We start from the raw sequence: 9,713 nt of genomic DNA on the forward strand, positions 1-9,713 counted from the left end.
CACTGACTGGGAGGACTAAACCAGAAGCGTTAGTTATTTCAGGCTCATTTCCCTAACTCCCATGCACATTGCACAACCTCCAATAGTTAATCAGAAGAAGAGCCTGATCCTAAGTGTGTTTACTCGGGAGTAATAGCTGTACAACCTGTTATTGAGCATTCATTCTGCCTTGTTTGCACAGTTTGTGGGGAAGTTAGATGATGTCACTTGGTTTTTTGAACATTAATTCTTATTTGTTTGTGGGAAGGTTAAATGACGTCAAGTCAAAAACTTTCCAGTACATTTTCTCATTTCCTTAACACATAAAGTCGTTTTTGAAAAAGCTGATTTGTTACACAAGTGCTCCAAATCAACTTTAATTTCTGGCATGTGGCTGAATCCCACTCAAAAACCACTATGGTCTGAGAGTGCCCTATGGAATGTGTTACAATTTCAGTCCTTTAAAAGACAGCGGTTCTATCCACACACACAAAAACGTGGCAACCCAAAATGGTACACGCCGGCATGCACAAACACATACAGATTTGTTGCTTTCCCAACAATACCCATGCAATTTTTTTCATTCTATTTTTTAAAATTACTAGTTCGTTTTGAGCTGTTTCTACCTTAAAATGTTTCTACCTTAAAATGCATATAGATTTAAAAATATATATATACAATTCCGGCTGCAGTTCTTGGGACTGGGAGCAAGTCTCACTAAATGAAAACATACTTCTAAGTAAGATCGCCCTGTAAATAAAACAAGTGATTTTGGGTGAGGGAAACAATCCCCTACAGCACCCCCAACTCGGTTTTGGTTACCAAAACTAACACGGGTAAATGTTAGCAGAAGCCAAGCGCTTCTGGAGTTTCTGGAGAAAATATATATATATATTTATATATATTCCCTTCGGAACTGCGTAATCCCCTTTCTCCTTTCCCACCAGAGTCGAGGAAGAAAGTTGCTTTGCAAGGAGCAAGGAGGTGCCTATATACTTGGGGACTGGGGCGATGCCTGAGAGGGGGGCTTATACCCGTCACGGCTACCTTACCCACTTTAAGGAACCAGCAGCGGCCGCCCTTGGGATCCATCTCCTCTCCACTGCGCCCCATGCGACCTCCCTCCCGCCCATGTTTCTTCCCGGGAAAGGTGCTGGGCGCGCGCTGCAGGCCGCCCTTCGCTCCCAGGTAGCAGCGCCGGCGCGTTCTCGTCGCCATGGAGACGGGAGCCAGCCGCGGCCTAGTCCCCCGTTTCCCGCCCCTCCTCCTCCCCCCCCCTTCACTCTGGGAGGGAAATAAATTTGTGCGTCTGATCAGGCTCTGACCTATTTCCAAAAGCTTTCTTTCTCTCCGGGGGAAAAAGTTGTTTCTTCCATTTATATTCATTTTGGGTTTTATCCAATGCTCATTTACAGTTCCAGCTTTACGCGTAAGCTAAACAAGCTATAGCTTAGGGCCCCGCTCTCTTGGGGGCCCCCCAAAAAATTAAAGGAAAAAAACTGGGTGTACATTTCCAAACTATAAGATAAAAAAAGAAAACCTAAATGCAGCAACAGTGTTTTGTGTTGTGTAGGCTCCTATGGTGTAAGTAATGGGCCCTGCCTGCTCCCTAAAATATCACTGGTTTGTATTTCACTATTAATATACTTCTTCTTAATTGTATTTCAGTTTAGCAATTACTTTGATAAAATGCATATTTTGTTATGTGTAAATGGCTTTAGATAGGTCCATAAATTACAATATAGCATATATTCAACACAAAAAAACAACAATTTGTTGTTGACGAAGGACAGCTGGACATATAAATGGCCCCATTACCTTCAGTAGCTTAGGGCCTCATCAAACTTAAATCCGGCCCTGCTCATTTAAATGACACCCATTCATTCCAATGCATCTGCTCTGAGTTGGACCCTTGGGCACATCACTGTAACCTTGGCTGCAAATAGTACAAATTCTAAGTGTTGTAGTGAAGGAAGTGAGGACAGGTGACCCCACCTAGGCCCGAAGTCACCCCCCCTCAATAATCACCCCAGGCCTCAAAACTGTCCAAAATTCCTTTTGTCTTCTAAAAATTCACACCTAAAGGTTTCCTCTGCTAAGATGCTGTGCAAGGGCAAACCGTTACTTTTATCAGTAGGAGAGAGCTTCAAAAGGGCTAATGAATAGGCTCTGTTCAGGGCAGGCCTGAGAACTGTCTTTTATCTCATTCTAGTAGCAACATCTTTGGACATGCTGAACCGTTCTCATTCCCCTTGCCTGGGAAGAGTCCAAAAGAGTCCCAAGACAGCAGCTTTCTGTTCATGCTCAGGGGAACTCGAGGCAGGACTTCAGAAGAGGAGGAGAAAGGGGAGGGAATATATACTCTGTGCAAATGACTGTGAACTCGTGCTTGTTTGTGAACGATCACACTTTCTCCTTCTACCAGTTCATGGATGGTAGAAATAAAGCTTTTTCTCCGAAACTATTCCTTGAGTGTCTGTTGACTCCCATTTTCCCTTTCCCGGGCGCAATATTTTTCCCACCCGAGGGCAAAGCCTCATAAGGCTACAGTAGCTTGGCAGGTAGAGCGCATGCTTTGTGCTATAGGTCTTAAATATAGAATCAATGTTGATAATTGCACAAGGTAAACACACATACAAATCTAAACCAGATGTCTAAAATAGTACAGGAGAGCAATCCAAAAGCCATCTTGGCTCTTCTAAAGATTCTTAAATATTTCCTCTGCCTCCTTCATCCCCCTTGCCTGAGAACAGGTAGGCAGATTGCAATCCAGGGAAGCACCTGAAGGAATTCCTCTCCTATATCTATTAACCTCCTTTGTATGAATTGTCATTGTTTGCCCAGATGCTCTGCACTGAGGGATGTCTGATGCATAGCTGTCAATTTTCAGATTTGAAAATAAGGGATCAGCAGCCTCACCTGTCCCGGAGACAGTCTATGAGATATCTAACAATCCGGGATAGCAGCGGGAAGCAGCAGAAAAGGCGCCGGAATAGGAATTTCCCGCAAAAAAACGGAAGGTTAACAGCTATGGTCTGATGAGCAACCTGATGGGTCTTATCAAATGCTAATGTTTTGTGTAAACTGTGTTTGGAACTATGTGAAACTTGCTAAATCCTCGGGAATATCACCCCTTGTCCTGCCTCAGCCACAGTAACCCCACCTTTCGTTTGATCTAATTTCTGACTATTTGTAGAGGGGTTTTCCTTCTCCAATTTGGTGGTTCAGAATAAATTCTATTTGGCTCTTCCTACAACACCAAAATGGAAACCCTTAAAAGAAATGATTCTTCTCATTCTCGGTCTCTCTTGCCTCCTTTGCTGGGGAGGGGGGGAAGCTCTGTTGCAACAGAAAAATAAAGACCTGCCTCGCTTTCACTGCATCCTGCCTCCATCTCTGACTGACCATGGACTTAGGGGAGTCAATCCCTTGGGGAGTTGGGCAGCAAAAGCCAACCACCCCTATTTTTCTCTATTATTTGCATGCAGAAGGTCTCAGATTCCATTCCCAACATTCCCAGGATGGGCTAGGAAAAACTTTTGCCTGAACTCCTGAAGAGGTGCTGCCAGTCAGTGTTGACAGTACTGGACAAGGTAGAGCAGTGGTCTGACTAAGACAATTTACTGTATTATGTTCTAAGTGTGATCTTATGCTTGTCTACTCACAATCTTATTTCAGTGTATAGAGGATTGCAGCTTTTAAGAAATCAAAAATAATCTGGGTACAATCCATGTACAATATTATCTAGGAGTAAGCCCTGTTTAAACCAGTGGTGATTACTGATACGTAAGTACATACATATTATAGGATTGAAGCTATAATGTATATTATATACAGTTAGCTACCTGGCCCCACTGACCTTAGAGTTGTTTACGTCTTAGTAAAGCATGCGTAAGGTTGCTTTCAGATAAGTGTATGTAAATAGATTGCAGCTTCCAGAAATGAAAGAAAAATGGCTGCAATCCATATTCTGAGTTACCTGAAAATTAGCCCTGCTTAACCTTCTGAGTGGGACGTAGGTGGCGCTGTGGGTTAAACCACAGAGCCTAGGACTTGCCAATCAGAAGGTTGGCCATTCGAATCCCGGCGACGGGGTGAGCTCCCGTTGCTCAGTCTCTGCTCCTGCCAATCTAGCAGTTCGAAAGCACATCAAGTGCAAGTAGATAAATAGGTACCACTTCAGTGGGAAGGTAAACGACGTTTCCGTGCATTGCTCTGGTTCGCCAGAAGCGGCTTGGTCATGCTGGCCACATGAACCGGAAGCTGTACGCCGGCTCCCTCGGCCAATAAAGCGAGATGAGCGCCGCAACCCCAGAGTCAGTCATGACAACCTAATGGTCAGGGGTCCCCTTTACCTTTTTTTAACCTTCTGAGTAGACATGCAAAGGAATTGCTCTGTGTGTAAACTCACGCTCTTAACACATAAAGTTGTGCAGAAGGGAAACTTTGAGCATGCTGAGAAAGACTGAAAGAAGGAAAAATGATATAATTATTAACCCAGCAATAGGAAACAAACAAAAGTAAATAGCACAAGAGGGAAATTCAAGAGTAAATAAAGCTTCAGAGAAGTATCAAGAGAAAGCCACTAGAATATTTCAAGGTAAAGAGTTCCATAGAGAAGTAGCCACAAGAAAATAATCTCAGATATGAAAATGGAGAGGTTTAAGCAGATTAATGCACTTCAAACATATACTGTAGGGTGCATAATTTTCCATCCCCCATATAATTCCTTAACTTTCCACCGCCTCACTTTTACGCAGCCCCTTGACATTTCAAATCCTCTGTAAATCTTCCTCCCAATTAAAATTATGTCTTTTCATTAGTGTCTTACATAGCCAACCACAGTTCTTATCTCCAGACACTAAACAAAGTAGTAATTGGAGGAGGAGGAGGAAAGTAAATGTGAAGAAAAATAGGGAGAGGAGGAAATTGGGGGGCAGGGGAACCATCCATGGGTCTTTTTTTTCCTAGGTGCAATGTGTCTTTGAACTCTGATGCCTTTTTTTACTTTCCACGATAAATGATAGGGCTGTGTGTGTCCGTTCCAAGTGACAGAGGCCAGGGTGAAGAGGTGCATCTTTTACAGAGGACAGTATTAGATGGGGTCTTTCTGGTCCAAGTCTGGTTTTAGGAGACCAACATGAAGTTGTTCATCAGTGATTAGCTTCTGGACAGCAGACTAAGCAGGCACACAGGTCACCTGGCCACAGTCTTCCCTACTATGGTGAGATGGACTGTATTTGTATTTAAATTATAATTTAATTAAAATGTGTGTGTGTAATAAATAGGATTTTCCTGGATATTACCAATTATTTAAAGGCTGAATTGATCTCTTCCTGAAAAAAGTTTAACAACTATTATGTATCAATTCATGTAAAACCAATAAAAAAAAAATATTTAAACAAAGACCAAAAAACCCACCCGGGCTTGTTCTGGTTTTTTGAAATAGAATAAATTGTGCAAGTCTGATCTCTCTTTTTTGGTAACACACATGAAGACTAGTCTTAAACTACAGGGTGAGTCTTTTAAAGGACTCACCCTGTATATTGAACAATAGGCTATATAGCACTCTTGTGTATCATGCATTCGGTGTACTGTACTCCCACCACTGTTTTGGGATGCAGTGTATGTCATGTACTGAAGTTCTCACCTGGGCCAGCAGGGGGATACTGCAGATAGTTATGCAAATAAGGGGTCGAAAATTATGTTCAGTGATTGGATAGTTTTAGAAACTTGTTACAGTTACGTTGTACTGGAGCTCTATATAAGCAGGCTGACTGAGCCCTTCAGTTCAGTTCTGTTCTGGCCTCTGAATAAACAAGAGCTGTTTGAAGAATCACTGTGTCGTATGATATGTTCACCCACAACTTAACAGTGTACACACAACATTAGCCACAGTCCATATCTATCCAGCATCTATATTGTCATTTCATGTGAAAGACTTCATCAACCCGAATTGAGAAAAAGAATGAACTAGCTGTGTTTTAAACTGGCAATGCATACACAGCTGTACAGTATTCTGACAAGTCAGTGCCCAGATGCTTAGGAATAAATTCAGATGACTTTGTTGTAAGATTAATATGCTTCATATACACTCAGAGGACCTCTTATTCTTATTATTGCTTGACATCTTTTGCAAATTAACATTTGCATTCAGAACAGATTCTGGGACTCAACTCTAATGAGACGTGACTCAAGATAAGCCCAGGATGGAAAATAACAGTTCTGATCAATATGCCTTGATCAAATAAAATCATATACATTGTTAAGGTGGTAAAGAGCAATCAGAAACCAGAACAATCTCCAGTGTTAACTATAAAAAATATTTATTTGCAATAATAAAATGTGCAGCCCCTAAACCCAGGAGCCAGGAAGTTCTCCATTAACTATCTCCAATATTTTCATGAACAATAATCAAATGCTGGTGGAGGAAAAATCCCATTCAAAGACAGTATCCACAGAGGTGTTTGCAGAAAGTTTCCTTTTAGTAAAACACATTTAGTTATACTGTTCATTATACAAATCATTACAATAAAATAAGAATAATTCAGGATATATACAGATTCTTTTTCTGCTTTTCAGCTTTGCTTGTGCTGAAAATAAATAGGAATAGCTTTCCTTCATATAATATTTAACAGAGTGACAAGCTGCTCAATGCTACCTTTTGCCAGTATAAGCTAGTTCAGAACTGACCTAATTCATCTTATGACCATTTAACGACTTGGATAAAGCTCAACTTTTATTCATTACTCAATGCATGCATGAAGGTAAACATCATGAGCAAGACCAAATATTTTTTTAATAGCAAAACATATTGACTTCTGCCTTCTCCAGCTGTTCCCACTGTAATAAATATATGATTTTATTAATTAACTGTATCCTACCAGGATCCAGAGCAAAATTGTCTGAAGTGCAGCATGAAACTTAAGCATTTATACAGCTGTCAAGCTGAAATTAACCCACTGGAGGACAGTTTGATGCATGGATGCATAACCCTGTGTAGCACTGAGGTCACATTTCCTGAGCTACAAGCAACAGCTGATCTGCATGTGTACATTGACATGTAATTAACATAATTTAGATGGCACTAAGCCACAAGTGAGCGATACCTTGCACTTCCTCTGGATGTCATTTGTTTGAACAGGGAAAGCACTATAGAAAATTGTTTGAAGATAAGAAACTGAAATGTTCAATGCCAATTTAAGTGCATGTCCAAAGAGTCCAGCAACAAGAATACTCTGTTTTTTAAATATTTGATGGCATCAAAAGTTAGCCCCAGCTGAAGGTGTGGTTCATTACTAAGAAGTTACAACACTTGTGAAAATCAATTAAATGGGTATCAGTTTTGGTTGTTTATTGGAAGCCTGGGAAACTGTTTTCAAACTTCAGTTTCTCCAGCTCGGTCTTCTGTGGCATTAAACTTTCACTAAGCAAACAATGCTGTATCTTAGCGCCAGCTGAATCCTTAACTAAAGGTGACTGGAGACTTGTTATTGTGCATCCTGATATTCAAAATTCAAAATCCTGAGTAAACTTTGTCAAATCATCAAACAAGATTTCAGGAAGTGCTGTTTTCACCTCTTGAATTCCAGGTGTTTTAAATATTCCTGCTACCTTGAGAACCAGTCTATTAAAAGTGAAACGAGATTGTCAGGATTCTTGTTCAATACGTCAGGCAAAACCACTTGAGTAACTACGTACACCCATTTCTGGTCTGATCTCATTCCAATTGTTGGAAATAAACAGGAACCAGAAGCCAAGAAGGTGTGTCTGCCTGATCTATAAATCCAATGCAAATAATAAAAAAAAATTCAGGTAAATCATCTTGAAACACTTTAAATGTTCACATTTCATCTATTTAGCGCATGCTAAACAGGCAAAATTGCTGTTATTATTTCCCTTTCCCTGCAGAGCATTTGATTATTGGTTACATACATTGCACCTCTAAAACCAGGCGTGTAATACTAGACCCATCTGCAGGCTTCTTAGAGTTCCCCTGGGCAACCAGAGATAAAATACTGGCTTTGTACGGTGAAGCTCATTTGAGGACAGTGTTTATTGCTGTTACTTCACATGCAGAATATATATATATATAAGAAAAGCCTGAGGCCTTGCTTATCCAATTGCATCAAATGACATGGCTGGAAGACAACTTTCACATGTTCCATTTTTGTTCCGTCAACTAGATAGACAGAAGAACCAGTTTGTTTGTGATAACATAAAGCGGTCTGCAGCCAAGAGCAGAACATAAAGCATTCTGCAGCCAAGAGCAGAATGAGACCAGCCTCATTCACACGTAACACTAATCCAAACCGTGCAACAAGCTGTAGGGAAAACCTTGGCCTCAGATTGTGGATAAGGAGGAAAGACCTTAACCAGAATTCCAGGTTCGGTTGATGTGCTAAGCTGAGCATTAGTTTAGCTGCTTATCATCCTGCATTGACATAAATAGCCAAGTGACTCCAGTCTCCTCCTTAGCAACAGGTTTGCAGTCGCATGCACCAACCAGGCCGGAGTGTAAATAACCTCCTTTATGCTGCTTGCTAACTGACACCCCAAAGTTGTTTTCTATGGGACAGCCATGTTTCACCCATCATGAAGGCAATTGCCTCTCCAGGGATGCAAGGCTAGCCATATGAGGGTGGGGTGTTGTGCAGAGGACTCCCCATTTGAAAGACCAGCTTGTTGATGACCAAGCCATGGTCCTGTGCCAGAGAAAGCTCCGGGGGTTATGGGGCTCTTGGGCAATCCTGCTCCATGGCAAAGCAAAGCAAGGCAAGGCAAGGCAGAGGTCAGCCTTGGGTGCAGGGCTAGGTGGAGGCCGGATACTAGCCAGCCTGAGGCAGGACAAGTTGGGGAGAACGTCAACTGCACTCTAGGAAGTGAAAAAGTGATGGCACACCTACACCATGCATTCAATGCAGTCTTATACCACTTCTGACACCCTTGTAGCTCTGGGGGAGGTCTCCTAACTACTCTCAGTACCCACAAGGTTTCTTTGGCAGAAGCCATGGATGTTAAGGTAGCATAGGAGTGCTTTACATTTAAGACTCTCCAAGAGTCTCCTACTGTGGTATGTAATGGGAGAGCCTCTGGCCCCTCACTGGGGCCTCAGTGGAGTCTTCTGAATCAGAAGACAGCAATGCCACCTCCTCTGGCCAAAGGAACTCTGAACCCCTCAGGCTCATCAGGTAGCAGCACCTCTGGGACGTACCCTTCCCCCTTTTGGTTCAGAGTCCTTGACTTGCTCTCCTGAAGAGGAATCTGCTTTCCGGTCCCTGACACTGAGCCCCCTTCGCTGAGTGGGCCCAACTCCTCTTCAATCCCTGTCATCACTACTTGCCTCTTCATTTCCCCGCTCCCTCTGGGCCCGAAGCAGAAAACATCCCAGAGGCAACCGGAGTGTGATATTCCATCTTCATATCACTGTTTGTGTGGTAAAATGGGGTTGGGCAGTGTGCGAAAACAACAGAAAGGAAGAGGAGGAGTTGGATCAGCAGATGCAAGAGGTGAGCTTTGTGCCACTGTTTTCCTCTGTGCCAAAAAAGCAGCTATTCTACGATCATCACAAATTTGTTTTAGACTTTTTGAATTTGTACATGTTATCAAATATGCTAGAAGAAAGGCAAACACCCAAAGGTCACACCTGTGCTTTCTGCCAAGGCTCCTCGCCCCACCTTTTCCATTGAAAGGTCAAGCCGGCTTTGCAAGTGCCTGCACACAAAAAACAGAAA

At 42.2% G+C, this 9,713-nt stretch overlaps 1 protein-coding gene across 3 annotated transcripts in view; it reads right to left on the bottom strand.

Annotated features, from left to right (window-relative positions):
• DIXDC1 (DIX domain containing 1) overlaps positions 1-1,174 on the bottom strand; it is an 81,599-nt gene extending 80,425 nt beyond the window's left edge. Inside the window, exon 1 of one of the 3 annotated variants that reach the window (XM_081889827.1) lies at positions 1,032-1,174. The gene's annotated coding sequence lies outside the window, so the exon portion shown is untranslated. The remainder of the gene's footprint in view (positions 1-1,031) is intronic. The other 2 variants (XM_081889828.1, XM_081889829.1) reach the window with 2 other exon arrangements.
• Positions 1,175-9,713: the final 8,539 nt, after the last annotated feature.

This window comes from Podarcis melisellensis (assembly GCF_964234715.1).
Source record: "Podarcis melisellensis genome assembly, chromosome: 15".
Classification (NCBI taxonomy): Eukaryota; Metazoa; Chordata; class Lepidosauria; order Squamata; family Lacertidae; genus Podarcis; species Podarcis melisellensis.